This window comes from Panulirus ornatus, chromosome 18 (assembly GCF_036320965.1).
Source record: "Panulirus ornatus isolate Po-2019 chromosome 18, ASM3632096v1, whole genome shotgun sequence".
NCBI lineage: Eukaryota > Metazoa > Arthropoda > Malacostraca > Decapoda > Palinuridae > Panulirus > Panulirus ornatus.
In genome coordinates this window covers 37,450,837-37,471,533 of record NC_092241.1, presented here as the reverse complement: position 1 = coordinate 37,471,533, position 20,697 = coordinate 37,450,837, and the positions used below count along the sequence as shown (strand labels likewise).

The 20,697-nt window shown below is 39.7% G+C and overlaps 1 protein-coding gene across 1 annotated transcript in view; it reads left to right on the top strand.

Annotated features, from left to right (window-relative positions):
• Nucleotides 1-20,697, top strand: part of LOC139755030 (zwei Ig domain protein zig-8-like) — a 756,153-nt gene that overhangs the window by 328,920 nt on the left and 406,536 nt on the right. Inside the window, exon 2 of the mRNA XM_071672988.1 lies at nucleotides 1,285-1,350. The gene's annotated coding sequence lies outside the window, so the exon portion shown is untranslated. The remainder of the gene's footprint in view (nucleotides 1-1,284; nucleotides 1,351-20,697) is intronic.

The following is a 20,697-nucleotide window of genomic DNA, read 5'->3' as shown; positions in this document are numbered from 1 at the left end:
ACGTCCTCAAAACATCTGGTACCCTATCATCTAACACATTCAACAGTCCTTCAAAATGCTCACTCTATATCCTCTTCGCTTCTTTGTCTTTTAGCACATCCTTATCTGTTTCCTTTATGGATGTTTCCATTTGGTCTCTTCTTCTCCTCCCGGCATTGATCTCCATCCTAGTAAATAAACTTTAGAAGACGTAAAAAAACTGCTCGTCCCTAAGCAAACTGAGAGAAAAGGCAAGAGGAGCAACGTTCATCACAGTTAAGAAATTACGAAGAAGTCACGTTGACTCACATTCGTTACAGTTTACGAGAGCATGAGAGAACGAGGGAAGAGGAACTGCACACATCACACGTAACGTTTCGTAAGATACACAACCCAAAGAACCCAGGGAAATGATACTCCTAATAATTCACCAAGTTGAGGAAAATTTAGTGAATAGGGAGACTTTCCTCACCCGATTTTTTTGGGTTTACAGGAAGATCTTATTAACCAAATCTCGAGAGTTACGGTAAAGAGGTGCAACGTTTGTTTCCGTTAGTGACTATACTGGAAAGAAAAACTGGCATGAAGAACAGTATTCTTCATCGTTCATCACGTTAAGAGAGAGTTAGGCCACAAGAACAACAACATTGCTCTGTCAAGAATCAGGAAAACGGGATTTTCCTGACCCATGTACATTGTTGACTCCGTCGTTTGATCATTAGCGGAAAGTAGATGTTTTTAAATGGACAGCCTAAGCGTGTCTTCCAGAGCCTAATCTATACTTCACTGCTCAAAAGTTATTGGTTTTCCGTACGATGTCACAGATGAATTCAAAAAGCGAAAACATTAATTCAGCAAAATTTTTTTTTTTTTTTGTTTTGTTTCGGCAGCATCCTCATTAGTCAGAACACCTGTTGCGTCCGTTCTTGGTTAAATGGAAAAGGGAATGTTCACTGTAGATAAACATAGATGTAGGTCTTTTATCCTCCTCCTGTTTCTTCATCTATTTCCTGTGCATGTTTACAGGTACTGTATAAATCCTTTGGATTAGACTGAACCAAAGATAAGGGCCTCATTATAGTAAAATACAAATATCCTATTAGTCTCCCTCATTACGTCTGTAGAGATCAATTCACTACGTCAAACAGTGAGTGGGTGAAAAGTAGATAAACACTTATATGACCAATTTTTTTCACTACTGTCAACACAATGTTCTCTTACACTAGTTGATATTAGATACGTGATGATGAATATCTTCGTCAGTCTTGATATGTTTAAAGCAGATATTTCTTTTTTCTCACTCAGAGCCTCGAGGCGGCAACCAGACGAAACATCTCTGCACGAAGACCATCATGAACGACCTCTGAAGACGTGAGTACACAGTATATAGATAACTAGTGTTAGTCCCACAACCTAACCTAACCTAACCTAACCAGTTCTCTTTCTTTCTCTCTCTCTCTGTCATGATGATATACTGTTCTTGCAACCCAGGACTTCCGTGTTTAAGTATGTATTTTATCAGGGAAGCAGTCATGGGCGATAGAAATCTGTTGCGTCTTCGGAAACAATGATTTAGCTGATGCCAAAGATATAGTTTTTACCCTCTGTGAAGGACGCTGGTAGACTCACCTCATATACAACGTGAAGCTACGATATAGTTGCTTTGGTACAAATAGTTACATTTTTACCAGCAGACACCTAATGATTAGAAATATTTAAGTCCTTTATAGATCGCTGACCATTTCTGTCTTGGTGGGAAGGGGTTGAGAAGCGGATAGGAACGTGGTTGTGGCAAAGGTTAGTCTCATTCGTTTCCCTGCGTTTAGATGTTGTTAGTGGCAGAGAGGAAATTGGCGCTGAGTACGTTCTTTTTCCCCCCTGGCAGTAACATATTGTAGCCACAGAGAGGAGAGTGATGCTGCAGTAGATTCCTTTTTATGTCAGAGGCTCCAGACACGGATAGAAATCCTTAGGGATCAACGCCTTGAATAAAACTAATTGTGAGGGTAATAGAAGGAGATGAGGATACTAGAAGCTTGGAGCTGAATAACTCTAAGGTTATCATCTTACTCTTTAGAAAGGGGCTGTCGTATTTGTTGGAAAGGGGTACGAAAAAGGTGGACGGCCCCAGAGGTAAGTGTTATAAAAGAAAGAGCAAACGTAACAACGCCCATCCTTAAATATGATCTTACACTGCATGGCCTAGCTAATGGAGGTACGCAACCAGCCATCTCTTGGAGTAGAAACTCTAGTATTATCTATAGAAAAGAGAGATAGAGCAATAGCATGGCGTAGGGAAAGCGTTTCTTATTTCTTAGCGAGGAAAGGCAACTGTAGCTTACAGAATTTCTTGTACAGGTAGTGGATTTAGGTTGTTTCTTCCCTGGTGAAGAGATTTTGCGACACTGTTAAAAAGAAAGTGATATAGTAGCTGAAGTACTGCAGTGGCATTTTGGAGACTGATGCGACAATAGGTGAATAAAAAGGAATTTCCTTACTGGTGCTAAGAAATAAATCAGCGGATGGAGAAAAGATATTTCCTGTTGGAGAGATGCTGTAGCAGTGAAATGAAGGAGAATGCACGAAGAAGAGGTTAAGGGCCATAAAATAACAAATGAAAGTCAAGTAAAAGGTTTGGATCATTTTGTATCATATTAGATGGTGCAAGAGCCGACAGAAAAGTAAAGCTACATTTAGAGTGTGAGGAACATTGTTAGTATGTTATTTATAACCCCAGGATCCCTTTTTATCCGACTTCTGTAGCTTTAAGTCTGCACTCCAATCAGGAACATAGAAATGATGGATTTCTCAAAGCGAAAAGCTCCTCAATATAACAGGTGGCCGCTATAATATACATCACCCTAGTGATTGTTCCATGTTAGACAGCACAAGAGAAATGTAACATGGTCGAAATGATTATAAAACCAAATTGTGCTTTACATGAACTAAAACAGCAGTGGAAAACATAATCCAGAATCTACTACCCTCACACAAACAAGAATGAAAAGACACAGCGTCTGTTAAATCTTACATAATCCTGCTGATTTCAATTTGCTACACGTCGTTTACCAGCGTTTATATTCTTTTGAGTCAGAGCAGCCTCAGAGTGTTGTAGTTAAAAGTAAGCTGAATATCTCGACAATCTCACAGGTAATAAAGAAGATACCGCCTCCCGTGTCCATGTAAGAACTTCTGAAAGAAAGACTCAGGGATGGGTTTCGAAATTTGTTGTATGGGTTTATTCATCTCGTTATTTGGGTCGAGTATTCAGAAAGGAGGATGGGATCTCGAACAAGTACCGAAATGTAGGTTGCGTCACGCCATGGTGGTGACAGCGTGTTGCATGGAGCTCTGTTGAAGCGTGTATTGTGCAAAACCTTGGTTGAAAGAATGTGATGTATGGAGCCATTGTGTTGGAAGGAATTGTTTGATACAAAGGTGGAGATAATTCGGAGAGTAGACTGTCTTGGGCTAGAGACAGAAAATGAATCTTTTTGTTTTTCCTTTAATGATCAACATAGCACGGACAAAACATGCCCTAATCGAAGTCCATCTCGAGTACATGGAAAACGTAAAAGAAAGAGAACGTGGAAATTAATTAAGGCTCGGCATGTGTTTACAGATATGACTCCCAAAGGATGAAAATCATATGAAGGTTGAAAGACGAAAGATGAAAAAGAATGCCATAGCTCAGCTTTATGACGGAAAAAGTAGGGATCATAGCAGCCAGTCCTTGAATAGCAGCTGAACGCGTCGCTCGGGTTCCCAGGTAGAAGACACATGCAGACTGCTAATGAGTTCAGTCCCCATATTCATACCTGCAAAGAAAAAGGAAATGTGTAAAGCCAAGGTTAAAAATATGTGATGCTTGGAAAAATGACGACACGGAAGGCTTTTGATTCCATTTTTTTCCCCTTTTTTTTTACAGAGATATGAAGTATGATCTGTCTTAGACGTGTGAGCAGTACTCATTACGTAGGAGAATAAAACAACCGTTGTGAAATGCCTGCTCACAAGAGGAACAATTAGAACACCTTTACAACACTCCTGACTTTTGAGAAACAGATTTTATGATGTTGATTACATGGGGTTCCCATGAGAGTGTAGAGGATATGGTTCATGTTTATGTTATTTCAGGGATGAATCCTGGTGTTTTGAAAGTGAACAGAGGGAAGTGAATGATTCTTAAATGGAGATGTAAGGAATAATGTTTTATCATTATCAAACGAAACAGAGTTACTGCTTTCGCACTCTGAGATGCTGCACAAGACCAAACTGAGAGAGTAAACGAGAAAGAGAACGAGCAATAGGAGGAGGAGGACGAGGAGGGAAAGAGAATCGAAGTAAGTAGTGTGGGATCATCAGCATAAATGTGAAGAGTGTTAAAGTAGGAAAGAGAATATCACTGATAAGAGAAGAAAGAATAGGTTATAGGAGGGAGATAGACCTCTGGTGGTAGGATGGGGGGAGAGAGAGAGAGAGAGAGAGAGAGAGAGAGAGAGAGAGAGAGAGAGAGAGAGAGAGAGAGAGAGAGAGAATTCGCTCCATCATTCACTGCTGCAAAGGAACGGCCATAGAGGATTCGGTGTATATGAGAACATAGAAATGGAAGGAGTTTAGAAAGCAAAGATTGATGCCACACCCAGTCAAATGATTTGGAATTATCATGGGCTATGATGAAAGTGTCATCAGAACCTATAAGAGAAGAGAGTCAGAGGTGAGACGCATAGGAATGAAAGTAACCAGTAGACCTTGCACTGCAAAATCGCTATCGAGGATCAGAAAGAAGGGAATAATTGTTTGAAAAGAAAGTGAGAATTGAGGAGAATTTTAAAGACTTCAGAGATACCAGAAGTGCGAGCGATGGGGAGATAGGTGGAAGGATTATAGTTGTCACCTTTCGTAGTGATGGGCTGTACTGAGCTGTGCTTTCAAGCGAAAAAGAAAGTATTGGGTTTTAGACGGTGGAAATTGACGATATGGAGTGGAGTGAGTTCACAGACATACTCCTTAAGAAATCGAGGAGGTATGTCATCAAAACCAGGTACCTGAAGCACTCTACTTCACCCAGGTTTTCCCTATTCAATCTCATACTCAAACCATCCTGTCTTGCCCTCATGCTACACCTCATTACTCTACTTTTGCTAGTTATGTTTCTCAGTTTTCTCCATCATATACAGTCCCTTAAACTGAGAAGCCAGCATTTGCAGATTCCCTGTTGAGACTGGTACCAGAGCTATACCATGTGCACAAAGCAAATGACTCACCTCCTAGGTCCCAGACCCTGCTTAGTGTAGACATCATCTCTCAAGTGACGTGTTTCTCATCTGCTTCATCTGCTGTCTCTTGAACAGCTTTCGCTTTTTTTTTTTTTCTTTTTGCTATCCTCTTCGTAATCACGCTCACTCCTCCTCGACAGACACCGACCATACACTCTCCTTGTCTCTTTCGGAAGTGATTCATCTTCCTAGGTTTGCAACTCATGCCTGGTCTTCCACAACTGCATAATCAACCTTCCGCGTTCCACACTCTACACCCGGAAATGTCCTTACTCTTATCACTCCCCAGGTTCTCTCACTCTCACCACACTTCTTTTCCACGAATATCACTTTCTCCTTTCACAAAACCGCTACAACTATTTACAAAAGCATTATAAGGAAATTACTGGACACTCCAAATCGCTGCTCCTCCCAGCAAGTTCACTTCCTTTGTATGCCTGTCATTTAGGACGATGTCCGACTGTGCTCGATGAACGCCAACCCTTCTTACCCATATAAAGATTTACCAAAGCACCTTTTACTTCAACCAGGTATTTCTGATCATTGCTTTTCTTCTCACTGTCATATACACATGGGACTCCATGATCCACAATTTCAGACTGCACACCCTCCTGGCTCTCGAGTACCACTCCAGCTTCCTCCTCCTCCTCCTCACCTCACCTCGGGTCCTCTCCGCTCTTCTCTTACCTTATCCTGCTGGATGCATTCCACCCTTTCATTCCTCACCTTTTTCAGTCTTGTTCTTCTCAATTCTTTTCATTAATATTTCATGTCCTACACTTTCTATAAGATACTAACCATCATGTTACTACCATATGATCTGATAATCCCCTTCATATTCTTTTTTTTTTTTTTACTAAAATCGACCATTTATTCTCACGAACACTATCTTTTGACCATGTATTTACAACACTTATACCTTCTGATGCACAGAGTCTCCAAATACTTTCCCCATTATCATTCACAGTTGGGACTCCATACTCCATTAACAGAGAGGAAGGGCTCAGGTAGTAAAGTAGCAGCCCCTCCCTCAACCCCGGCAAATTCATGGTATATTCCTATGACTACACTTGTGTGACTCTCCTGCCAGTGAGAGGGAGGGCTCAGATAGTAGTGTTATTGGCCTCTCCCAGTACTCCAGCTAACTGAAGGAAGACCTCGTCCCTTACCCTTCGAACAGTCCCTTAGGTAGTAGATTGTTGACAGCAGCCGTCCATGGTAGTACTACCGTCCTCACTCAGGAGAGGCAGAGTGGTGTCTGGACCCATCTTACACTCCCCATGTTGGCATTGCTGGCATCACTAGCTGTCTCATCAAAAAGGCGCTATTAGGCTAGTCCTGCCATCTTCTCTTTAAAAACACCATACATGTAATCAAATTTTCTTCACTTAAGTTCTCTTGCCTTCTGTCTGCACGATCGTTTTTAAATGTAATCATGGGAGAGTCGAGCAGTTTGATTGCCCTTAGTCGCCGGCATCATGGAGGCCTAAGAATCCTGCTTACGAGAGAGAGTCGGTCCGCAATCAGCCCAGTTGTTCATCCACTCTTGAGAGTTGGTCGATAGAATGGGTACCTGGCTTAGGCCAGAGTATATATATATAAATATATATATATATATATATATATATATATATATATATATATATATATATATATATATATATATATATATATCGTTAATGCGATGGCCTTGATTAGGGCCTTCAACTGCCCGTGGCGTCTCAGTTAACATAAGAAAGTAGTTGGAATAACTTACGAAAATTCTTTTCAGATTATCCTTGGGTAAATTACGATCTGTTAAGTCATGATGTTTCTGTCTCCGCCAAATGCATAGCAGTATATATCGCGGGAATAGAAGCATTTGTTCTCTCTTCTTACAAGACGTCCACTTATCCCAATCCATGGTTTAACCGTTCCTGTCCTGTGGCCGTTCAGCTAAAGGGATTAGTCATAATCGGGCTTGGAAGAACTCTCCCTCCTTCGACTCCCATTCATCATTCCTCACCGCCCGTAATCAATGGTAGTACATTATGCCCCAAAGCGTTTCTTTATTCGGAGGAAGTGCGACAATTTCCCCTCTTCATCCAATGATAAATGTTTTTGGTCTTTCACTACAGGCATCGCTAACAACTCTGTCGCTTTACCTTCTCTTCACTTTCATGTTCTGACGGTACTATAGCTGTCTTTCCCGTAAACGAAACAAATTTCTTTGGTTCTCGTTTCTCATCCCATTCTTCCTTGGATGACTTCTAACATTCCTTCAGCCACTGATGCTCCTGTTACAAATCCTGTACCCCTTCCCGCAGTCTCTTTTCGAACTAGCCCTAAAAGCGCTTCTCTCTCTGGTCACAGATCAGGCTTATAGACCTGATGGCACCCATCCCCGCGTCCTGCAAGAGTGTGCTTCCGAACTTACTTACGCCTGTGCTTGCTTGTCTGTTCTGTTTCTCTTTAAAAATCAGAACTTTTCCCTCTTTTTTAGAAGCTTGCGTTGTTACATCCCATCCCTTAGAAGGATGACCTTTCTAACCCCTGTAGCTATCGTCCTGTTGCTTTGTAATCTTTTATGTATCTTAAGATATCTTGAGTATCACAATCTTCTCTCTTATCACAACTGTGACTTTTGTAATGCGCGATCCAGTGGTGATACTCTTTCCTACCATACTAATGTCTGGCTATCATCCCTGAGAGACTTTGGGGAATCCAAGGCAGTTGCCTTTCATATCCAAAACTTTTGACAGGGTGTGGCACCGGGGTCTCATCTCTAAGTTCCCCTCTTATGGCTTCCTTTTCTTACTTTGCTCCCTCAATCTAGCTACCACTCAGACCGATCTTTCTGTGCGAATGTTGATGGATCAGCTTCTTCCCTTTTCTTCATAAACAATGGTGTCCTTCGCTGTTCTCTTCTGTCCTCTACTCTGTTTGTCCTTCTTTGTCAACTGTTTCCTTTCTTCTACAAACAACCGAATGTACTCATATGCAGACAACTCAACATTGCATTCCTCCACATCCTTCAAGTCTGCTACTTCTCTCACTGAACCCTATATCTCGTATAGACAGCTTTTATAATACGCTGACTTGGATAGGATTTCTCAGTAGAGTAGATAAGATCTGGTTAAATTTTATGACTCCAGTACTCAGTTTCTGCCTATGTCTCAGTCGAAATCTTTTCACAAGTTTCTTCTCTCCTTTGACGGTTCTGTAATTCCTTCTCTTAACTCATTGAACATACTTGGTATTACTGTAACATCCACACTGCCTTGGCAACCTCACATTACGGAATTAGCTATGTCTGACCCTAAGAAACTGGGAGTGCTGATCAGATGTCAAAATTTCATATCTTCCGAACCTTGGCTTCGTTTATACAAACGATTAATCCGTTTTTGTATAGAGTCTCATACCTGGGGTGGTTTTAGCTCTTCATCCTTACCTGACACTGTCGAGTCGTAAGCGGCCCGATTTATCAATTTCCCTAGACTAACTTCAAAAGCTGACCCACTTGCAGTACGCTTCGATGTTGGTTCACTTTCCCTGCTTTTTGCTACCGAAACCTTTATCTAGACCACACAGTACTCGGCAAGCTGCTGCGACCTATGATTACTATGAGGCCATTGGCAACACAAGGGTACGCCATTTTGACTGCTGTACTTTCCCTACACCTCGAAGCTTTGGAACTCTCTACCTTCTCATGTCTTTCGTAATGACTATGAATTGGCACTTTTTAAAAGATGGATTTATCATTTCCTCCAGGTTTCATAAATACTTTTCCTTGTCTCTGCTTTTACCCTTTCATTAACCTCTTTATATCTTAATTAAGGCTTGGCCTCGATGTGGACTTTTACCCATGACTGGAGCCTCCCACGTAAAAAAAAAAGAAATAAAAGATTGCCACACCTCTTGCATACCCATCTGTATTTTAACTTCCAAACAGGATTTCACATGCCACTGAAAGGTCCCGCTATTTCCTTAGCCTTGTCTTAAACAAACCCAGCATATCTGATTTCCTTCTTGTTAAAGGTATCAACAGATGCTCACCCAACCTCTTCCAGTCATCAGTTCTTCTTCTCACGTTTCTCTCAGCCAGACGAACGTACAACCCTTTTCGTACGCGAGTGCAGGCGTTCTGGTCTCGTAGTAGTCCACACCCACGTTTTGTGGAGAATACTCACAGAAATCTGTTCTGCAGCCCAACTCACAGGCTAGTAATAAGAGCACGGACCTCCAGCTTCCTGATGTACACTTGCTCCCCTTCTGCCTTCTATTACATTCATATACAGGATTATTTATCTATTTATCTACATTTCTTTTTTAGATCTACAGTGTTAAGCCTAAGACTGAACTTCTCACGTTTTAATCTCCTTTCTAATATTCTTTTTAATATTCATATAATCATTTCTCTTTTATCAAACGGCCCAAAGATTAATTTGGCCCCGGGCAATTTGTCCTTTTCATATTAGGTCGTACACGGTCTCTCCTATTTCGTTATTATATCAAGAGAATTAGGAAAACACGAGGAGGCTCTGATTTGATGCTTAGCTTTGTCGTCGAGGGGCGATGCCGGAGGTGGTGTCGCACGGTCGCTGATGTTATGGTGGAGGAAGAATGCGAGGGTTTGGTGAGTGGGATTATCAGTCGGAGGAAGGATGGTGAATGACGATGATGATGGGGGAAGAAAGTGGTACGATAGCAGTGGGTCGATCTGGGGTAGGATTTTGTAGTGGGTGAAGGAGATGAGGGAAAGATGAGGGACGTGGCGGTAAATGGTACATGAATGTCATTGGTGGGGATGTTCAGGCGAGAGTAGCTTATCGGATGATAATGAACAGTTATGGATGATGGATGTTGAATTAAGTCTAATTTTAGCTGAAGGAAATGGTGATGCGTAGAGGAGTAACTGAGATGGAGAGTATGGCCTGTAGCTGAAGCAGATGACAATAGGCATAAGTGTTGGTGGTTGGATGAGATGGCAGTATACAACTACAGAGGAATACAAAGGATTACGAGAGGCTAAATACCAATGACTCCCTTAGAGGCTGTTTGTGATAGTAGAAGTGCTGTGAAAAATCATAGGTCACTGTAGTCAGAGTAGAAATACATTAACTTTTCATATAGGTATGGAGGTGTAAATAATGTCAGTCATGAAGCATTTATTGAGTCTATTATTAATCGTATCTGTGGTACTACTTTCAGTCACTCTAATTAGTAAATCATTCCTTACGTTAACAGTCCCTTGGAAGAGAAAGTCAATCACCTCATTCGAGGTATAACGTTTACCAATGAGATTGTAATCATAACTACGAGTGAAATCAAACGAATCTCCTCCTATATAAGTCATTATATCTATATTATCGAAGCTTTTGATCATTCTGAATGTCTGCATCAGATCACCCCTTAACCTTCTCTTTTCTAAACTTATAGATTTAAGTCGTTTCATCGGGTCTCATAGGATTTGTTTCTCAGTTCGGAAATCATCGTGGCAGCTCATCTCTGAACTCTTTCCATTCAGTCTATCTTTCTCCTGAAGCAGGGTGACCAAAACTGAACACAATATTCAAAATGGGAACGCGCGAGTGACGTGTTAAGAGTAAGGATAATTTCCCAGGCACTTAAATTCGATAGCCTTACCTATAGATCCAAGAATTGTGTTGGCCTTGTTAACTGCCTCTGGGCACTGTTTACATAGGCTTTATGTCACCAAAGGTTATTACACTAAACTCTTTTCCTCACTTACTATTTGCAGTTTAGCAGAATTCATACCGTAGCTAGTCTTTTCATGTTTACTGCTGACATTTAAAGGTTTTCACATATCGAAATTGAAATTCAGTTGCTGACTACGAGCCCTTGACGATCACGTGACACTACGTTCATACGTGAGAACAAGAAGTCATTTTTAGTAGGTATAGATGGGAACCTTGGTTGGTGATGGGCACATGCGAAGTTTGATATACAGTCGATGCTTTCCAGAATATGTAATGCGATCATATACATGGAGGGTAATGCTCGAGTTGTATGGTGTAGCGATACAACATGATGGCATGATCAGGAATGCATAAGGGAAATGAGAAACACGTAAATTACATCAACTTGTACCAAGTGTAAGAAGAGCTGGTGAGAAATGAGATGAAATAACGCAGAAGACGTGACAGTGCCATTGGAGAAAACAGTGAGGGACTTGAAGCAGCAGGTAGGCAGTGTTTATAGAGTTAATGTATAAACGGACGAAAATTTGGAATAAAGAAACAAAGAGGACGTTGTGATAAACTCAACAACTAGAGTAGAAGATGATTAAACGATATAGGTAAACACCTAACTTTTTGTTGAATGTGAAATGGTTTGAATAAACTAAAATAAAAGTCTTACAATGTATAATGAAATGACCGAATATAACATCTTGCTCAGATCAAAGACATTCGGGTAAAACAATAGAAAATATTTTAAAAATCTGTTGAATGTTATTGAAATATTAGAATCAGATGGATTTAACAATTGCTGATGAAATCACATATATCAAAAATGTCTGCCAAGAAAAAATAGTGTTATTTCTCGCATATAAACATTAGTATATTTCGAGGTATAATTATATGTCAACCCAAATGAGAAAATGTCAACATAAAAAAGAACACATTTAACGAGCAAAAAAGCAGATTGTATTTCAAGACAAACATTATATTTAAGGAGCAATGTTATTATTTCATTTCCGGAGGGAGAGTAGTAAATTCCGCGTATTGTCAGTTGGGTGCAAAGTTTCTCCCAAAAATTCTTACGTTGCTAAAAGCCTGCGCACATACTTTTCTTCAGGATCATTACATACAGTGATCGCGCAGCGCTGATCTGGGTTGTCTTCGTCGGTCGTAGGAAAACGGTACTTCACCGCCATAACGCCTACGTTATGTAAGTGCATTAAGCCATTAGATGCATCTTATGAGAGTTACTAATAAGGATCTTGAAGTTTACGATCGTTCAGTATACACCTTAACGGTGCAGCGGCTCCCGCGCCTCTACACTGTACCTTGTGGTGGTACAGTCGCTTGCAGCTGCTGTGGTATACACCGCGTTGGTCCGGCAGCGTCCTTCGTTCAAGAATAGACACTCCGGCTATACGGCATAGAGTCAAGAAGCGAATATTGAACTTTGTATCACAACATAAGGGTTTGAGATATTGTTTTAACGGATGACCGAGAGTGATAACCACGTCAGCCTCAGCATGACACACCTTCGTCCTGCTACGCCTGACGCTTAAGAAGAGTGACAGAAGCATCACGTCCATGATGAAGGCGGCTTCAGAGTCACCGAGTAAGGTATTCGATTATCTTTTTTTTTTATGTTAGCTAAGACGGCACGAGCAGCTGAGGCCTTAATCAAGGCCATCCCATGAACGCTATATATCGTGATCTTTATATCATATATTCAGTTTCGTTCGGAAGTACTCACATATATAGCAGAAGTATCGCAGATGCATTTTTTCCGGGCGTTTGAGTACCGCAGGAATCCATAGTGTTGATGAAGGGAGGATAGTTCTGATTACCGTCAAAGAGGCGTCAGTCTTAAGAGTTAGGACTCCGGGTGTCTTTTCAAATATTCCGTCTCGTTCTATAAACACAGGACTAACTTATATGTCTGTTCTAGTTCCCTCAGCACTACCTGCTGAAGTGCAGAAACATGATCGATGTACACTCTTGCCTTTCTTCATCTACTTTGCTGTTTAACTACAATATGTTCAGTAGTCTTCTTACCACAGACATAAATCTATGAATTCCTTGTTATTTATGCTAAGAGGATCTGCTGCTCTTAGATCGCATGGAATCATCGTTAGTCCACGTAAACCCTAAGCTAAAACTTAGGTTAATTCAAATCGTTTTCATTAGTGATATCATCCAAGGTTTGCCTGCCAATAATAATGCAAAGATTATTAAGATATGAAAGCTTATGATTGGTTTATTTCCACAGCACTCATACTGACCATCATTACGAAGCTCTGAAAGTTAAGTCAAGATTAATTTGTAGATGATCACTTGTACAAAATTTTTCTCCAGAACCAACATTCTGGAAAATATCCTCATTCGTAACTACAACTAATTTGAATACATTAAGCAGTTCTATGTAGACGCCGCGCACGAAGCTACTGGAAATGGATTTTCCCAACTTAGATTCTGATATGTTAAAACCTTCCACCATAAACAAGTCTTGTTTACCTTCATTTTCTAATCTGATCATAAAGATAACAATGATGAGGTTAGAAATAAGAATGATAAAAGAAGTAATAATAGTAATGATACTAAAACAAATAATGATTACGGTAATAATAAAGATAACAATGATCGTAAGAATAAGAATATTGCTACTTTTATTATTATTATTATTATTATTATTATTATTATTATTATTATTATTATTGTTATTATTATTATTATTATTATTGTTATTGTTATTATTATTATTATTATTATTATTATTATTATTATTATTATTATCCCTGGGGATAGGGGAGAAAGAATACTTCCCACGTATTCCCTGCGTGTCGTAGAAGGCGACTAAAAGGGGAGGGAGCGGGGGGCTGGAAATCCTCCCCTCTCAATTTTTTTTAATTTTCCAAAAGAAGGAACAGAGAAGGGGGCCAGGTGAGGATATTCCCTCAGTGGCCCAGTTCTCTGTTCTTAACGCTACCTCGCTAACGCGGGAAATGGCGAATAGTTTGAAAAAAAAAAAATTATTATTATTATTATTATTATTGTTATTATTGTTGTTTTTGTTATTATTATTATTATTATTATTATTATTATTATTATTATTATTGTTATTATTATTATTATTATTATTATTATTATTATTGTTATTATTATTATTATTATTATTATTATTATTATTATTATTATTATTATTATTGTTATTATTGTTGTTTTTGTTATTATTATTATTATTATTATTATTATTATTATTATTATTATTGTTATTGTTATTATTATTATTATTATTACATTATTATTATTATTATTATTATTATTATTATTATTATTATTATTATTATTATTATTATTGTTGTTATTATTATTATTATTATTATTATTATTATTATTATTATTATTATTATTATTATTGTTGTTGTTGTTGTTATTATTATTATTATTATTATTATTATTATTATTATTATTATTATTATTATTATTGTCATTGTTATTATTATTATTATTACATTATTATTATTATTATTATTATTATTATTATTATTATTATTATTATTATTATTATTATTATTATTATGGTTATTGTTATTATTATTACATTAGTATCATTATTTATTTATTTTGCTTTGTCGCTGTGTCCCGCGTTTGCGAGATAGCGCAAGGAAACAGACGAAAGAAATGGCCCAACCCACCCACATACACATGTATATACATACACGTCCACACACGCAAATATACATACCTATGCATCTCAATGTACACATATATATATATACACACACAGACATGTACATATATACACATGGAATAACATCCTCCTCCCCCCTCATGTGTGCGAGGTAGCGCTAGGAAAAGACAACAAAGGCCCCATTCGTCCACACTCAGTCTCTAGCTGCCACGCAATAATGCCCGAACCACAGCTCCCCCTCCACATCCAGGCCCCACAGAACCTTCCATGCTTCACCCCAGACGCTTCACATGCCCTGATTCAATCCATTGACAGCACGTCGACCCCGGTATACCACATCGGTCCAATTCACTCTATTCCTTGCCCACCTTTCACCCTCCTGCATGTTCAGGCCCCGATCACTCAAAATCGTTTTCACTCCATCTTTCCACCTCCAATTTGGTCTCACACTTCTCCTCGTTCCCTCCACCTCGACACATATATCCTCTTGGTCAGTCTTTCCTCACTCATTCTCTTCATGTGACCAAACCATTTCAAAACACCCTCTTCTGCTCTCTCAACCACGCTCTTTTTATTTCCACACATCTCTCTTAACCTTACATTACTTACTCGATCAAACCACCTCACACCACGTAATGTCCTCAAACATTTCTTTTCCAGCACATCCACCCTCTGCGCACAACTCTATCCATAGCCCACGCCTCGCAACCATACAACATTGTTGGAACCACTATTCCTTCATGTACAGAGCATCAGATTGGGGAAAGAGCAGTGTGGTTTCAGAAGTGGTAGAGGATGTGAGGATCAGGTGTTTGTTTTGAAGAATGTATGTGAGAAATACCTAGAAAAGCAAATGGATTTGTATGTAGCATTTATGGATCTGGAGAAGGCATATGATAGAGTTGATAGAGATGCTCTGTGGAAGGTACTAAGAATATATGGAGTGGGAGGCAAGTTGTTAGAAGCAGTGAAAAGTTTTTATCGAGGATGTAAGGCATGTGTACGTGTAGGAAGAGAGGGAAGTGATTGGTTCTCAGTGAATGTAGGTTTGCGGCAGGTGTGTGTGATGTCTCCATGGTTGTTTAATTTGTTAATGGATGGGGCTGTTAGGGAGGTGAATGCAAGAGTTTTGGAAAGAGGGGCAAGTATGCAGTCTGTTGTGGATGAGAGAGCTTGGGAAGTGAGACAGTTGTTGTTCGCTGATGATACAGCGATGGTGGCTGATTCATGTGAGAAACTGCAGAAGCTTGTGACTGAGTTTGTTTAAGTGTGTGAAAGAAGAAAGTTAAGTGTAAATGTAAATAAGAGCAAGGTTATTAGGTACGGTGGGGTTGAGGGTCAAGTCAATTGGGAGGTAAGTTTGAATGGAGAAAAACTGGAGGAAGTAAAGTGTTTTAGATATCTGGGAGTGGATCTGGCAGCGGATGGAACCATGGAAGCGGAAGTGAATCATAGGGTGGGGGAGGGGGCGAAAATCCAGGGAGCCTTGAAGAATTATTATTATTATTATTATAATTATTATTATTATTATTATTTTTATTATTATTAGAGAGGTAAAGCCAATAACTTGACCATATATCCTCCCAGCGATACGATGATGTAACTCAGATCAGAAAGCCCTCTCCTGACCACTAAGACGCAAATCTCATGTTAACATTTGTACGGATTTCATTTTCAGTTTGTTCAATCGAATCAGGTTTCTCTCCTCACTCCTCCAGCTTAGTATTATCTTCTCCTCAGACAAGTGAACACTGTCCATTAGCAACTTTTGAGTAGTAGTAAAATCCATTCATGAAATAATGATTACGTGAATAATAGATGAAAATAATAGATTGAGCTAGATCATTAGCGTCGCCGGAGATGTAATGTCCCTCATTCTCATTTCTTATCAAACACATATCACCCGCTTCATTATGCACCTGAAGGACTGTGTTAAAGAAAGAGTCATGTATTATACATGGACTAGTTTAACTCTCTTGGTAATGACGGGTATTCCTTTATCATAACTGAATAGATGTTGTGAAACTTTCCGTGCTTATATCTAAACATTTAATGTCTCCTCTCTCTCTCTCTCTCTCTCTCTCTCTCTCTCTCTCTCTCTCTCTCTCTCTCTCTCTCTCTCTCTCTCTCTCTCTCTCTCTCTCTCTGTGTGTGTGTGTGTGTGTGTGTGTGACTAACTGGCACAGGACCTCTTTCTGAAATGGTCCAGTATATCCAAGGGTGTGTTATACTCAGTAACAAGGGTAGGGGATAGCATGGTGCTCCTTTGAAGCGAGTGGGTCTTTGAAGACACTGCACCCTATTCCCTCTACTGATGGTGCCATAGTCAAGCTAATGAGGACTTCCACTGGACAGTATGTATGTATGTGCAGAGATGGATGTATGTGTTGGAATTGAAATGTTTGAAGAAAACGTGTAGTTTGATGTGGTTTGGTCGAGTGAGTAACAAAGGGGTAAGAGAGATGTATGATGATAAAAAGAGTGTGGTTGAGTGAGCTGAAGAGGGTGTGATGAAATCGTTGGGACATATAGAGACAATTAGTGAGGAGAGGTTGACAAAGAGGTAATATATGTGTCAGAAATGAAGGGAACAAGAAAATGGGTAAACCAAATTGGAGACGGAAAGATGGAGTGAATAAGATTTTGAATGATCGAGGGCTGAACATGCAGGAATATGAAAAGCATGCACGGGATAGAGTGAATTAGAGCGATGTTGTATACAGGGGTCGACGTGCTGTCAGTGGACTGAACCAAGGCATGTGAAGTGGCCAAGGTAAGCTTTTAGAAAGGTCTGTAAGGCCTGATAACATAAAGGGAGGTGTGATTTCGGTGTATTACAAATGACAGCTAGAGTATGGATGTAAGCGAATGCGGCCTATCTTCGTCTGCTCCTGTCGCCACTTTGCTAGCACAGAAAACAGCGTTCAAGAATGAAAAAGAAAAACTTAAATCGCTTCTTGTACCTAGGGAAAGAAATAAGTGCGTGAAAGTAACAAATAGATTTCTCAATGAACGTCATAGATAATAACAACTCGAGTTCTTATGTGAGAGATATTTTAGTGAAAATTAAAATAGTTTCCACAGAAGAAAATCGAATATCTTTGCTATTGCATAAGTCTTTATATTCATTTCTATTCTTCAGTTCCCCTTCAAAATCGTAATCAGCCTCGAAAAGACCCAGTGGTCTTTTTTCTCTCTCTTTTTTTAGTCCTTTGCAAACCCGCTGTGCACAAGTATAACCTCACATAGCTATCACTCGCTGTATCAGAATATTCATAGCATTGGTCTCATTGCTCATCATATCTTGAGTTGATAACCTGTAATGTAAACCCATTAAAGAAAGAATATAGAGAAAGCCTTCCAGGTGTGTGGATGACATTCAGTAAGCAAAGTAATTAGCTGGTTTTTCCCTGAACCGACCACTTTCTCTCATGAGCAGCTTAGGTAGTCAGATATAATTATAAAGTTAATTAATTACTTTGCTAATTAGAGCATGATATTTTTGCCAGCGAGTGTCCAACAATATACGTTTCTCTCACATGAGCACATATTCTCTCGCATAAAAAGCATCAACCTTCTATGATGAAGCATATGTGATATCCTGATTTTGTCATTGCTCTAATGATCGAATCTGAAAAACCTTGAATAGTTGAGAAGCAGCAAAGTCTGAGGCTGTGCAATACCCAGTGAGAGATTGTAATTTACGTTTTATAGAAACTCTCTTTCCAGGGATCAGATTGCAGTGCTGATCCATAGCTAAGCTAGTCAATATTTATATATACAGAAATAACACGATTCCATCATACAAAATTAAATGATAATCATTTATTATATCTGTACCAGGCTAGATACCCCTAACCGAGTTTTGCTAGGCTGAGGGCTATGTTATACGCCTTCAGAAGCGTAGACGTCAGGAAGGTTATGAAGCAAAGAAGCACGAAAACAGTAATTGATGAAATTGTGAGTGTCTCAAAGATTACGTGAGCACCATCTTGGGAAAAGAAAGACCTACAGGAAAGGGCGATTATCATCGTGTATGTGAGCAAAAACATTATAGCTGATTAAGCTAATGTTCACTGTGGTATAACGTTATTCTTTGGACACAAATAGAATTAGATGTGATGAATGGATATTACGACGCATTCACTGTGCTTGTGTTTGGGCATCATAATATGCAACATCCCCGCTATATAATATCCATTTTTCTCATTAAATAATAATATGAATAAATCATATTAATCCCTCAGCGTTTTGGGGGGAAAACATTTGCATCACCATTTTGTCGAGTTCTGATTGTCGACGAACCAGTGGGTAATGGTGTTACTGCTGCATACGTTACATCGTGCAAGCGGTACGGAAACCCCGAAGTTCATGTCACTGATGGAGAGGCCGTACGCAGCAGCAGTATGGACCTCTCCCATGACATTTACTCCTTTAGTAGGCATGATTTTTTTTTTCTTTTATGTATTTCACCATATTTCCTTGCCTGTCTGGCGATGTCTCTTTTGCTGAAGACCATCTGACTGGTGCCTCTCCTGATCTCTTACTTCCCTCTTAGACCCAGCTGTCTAGTGATGTTCTAACTAACCCACTTCACATCTCCAGCAATGATCTTCCCTCACAACACTGTTTCAAAGGAGGGATCTGTGCTTCATACCAGCTTGCATATTGCATTGTTTTTAAGACGTTAAATCTTCAACTAGTGATGGTATCTGGAGTAAGACTTGTCTCCCAATTACCAGTATTTGTCTTTGTTTCGCCTAATTCTCCCTAAACTCTACAGACTTTATGACATTCTTTGATGAGGTCGTGACATCAATTCATCGGTAATCTGATGTGACTTCAACGTACACCATAGGGATTAGCCAAGTTTCCCTCATGCATATTCAGGAGGTTACAAGCCTCTCTTATTTTCCATTCTTATTAATGATGTAGAACAAGTCATTACCCTCCCTAGCAGTATTCCTGACCGTCATAACCACCGTTTTGGTAGTAGTCTGCATCAGGTTTCTCTCTCTCTCTCTCTCTCTCTCTCTCTCTCTCTCTCTCTCTCTCTCTCTCTCTCTCTCTCTCTCACTGTATGGTCATCGCCGCAAGGAAAGACCATCCACCTGTGATATCCCTTCCTATCTTCCTAATGTCTGATCATTTTCTCTACCTCTGAGATACATGGGAGCCTCCCGTGTTGCAGCCTCGCTACCGTCACGTAAATACTGTGTGGCAGTTTGCTCTGCAAGGGTGGGTGGGCCGGTGTGATATTTGTCCCTTTCCTCACACCTAGAAGCTTAGAGACTTTTTACCCTTCATGTCTTCCCTCACAAAAACTATCTCCTTTTGAAATGGATTTTCTGCTCCTTCCAAAACCCTTATAATGTCTTTCCTTCTCACTTATTTTTCAATATTTTGTAACCCTCTTCACGTTCCCATTATGGCCTGGCTTCGAAGTGACCCTGTGTTCATGAGTAGAGCATCTAACATAAAAAAGTAGAATTCCAATCTCATGGTTACCTAAGTCGTTAGAATAGTCCACATTGACCGTAAGAGAAGAATTCTTAACATACACAAATCCTATTGTTTATAATCATGAAATACTACAAAATTAATCAATAGATTGAATGGTTTTCTTGATATCAGTATGACACCAGGTATTGCTTTCACACTGTGACACGCTGCTTTATGCTTATGGATGCATCTCTCTCTCTCTCTCTCTCTCTCTCTCTCTCTCTCTCTCTCTCTCTCTCTCTCTCTCTCTCTCTCTCTCTCTCTCTCTCTCTCTCTCTCTCCGTTAGGTAGAAACAGTGTTTTTGGATAGAAATAGTGTTAGGAAGCGAAAAATAAAGGTCAAAGATCACCACACAAAATCTTTTCTCCCCCCGGGCGCCCCCCGCACCGCTGGCTTAAAAGAAATATGTCTTCCTGTTGCCGTTGAGTCAGCTGCTGCCACGCTGCTCTAAACTGTTGATGCTGGAGGTAAGGTGTGTTCCCCTCCTCCATATTTTCATTCTCCTCACTCACCTCTTTTATCCATCTCTACCTCGTCCTCTTTACTTCCCTTTCCTCTACTTCTTTC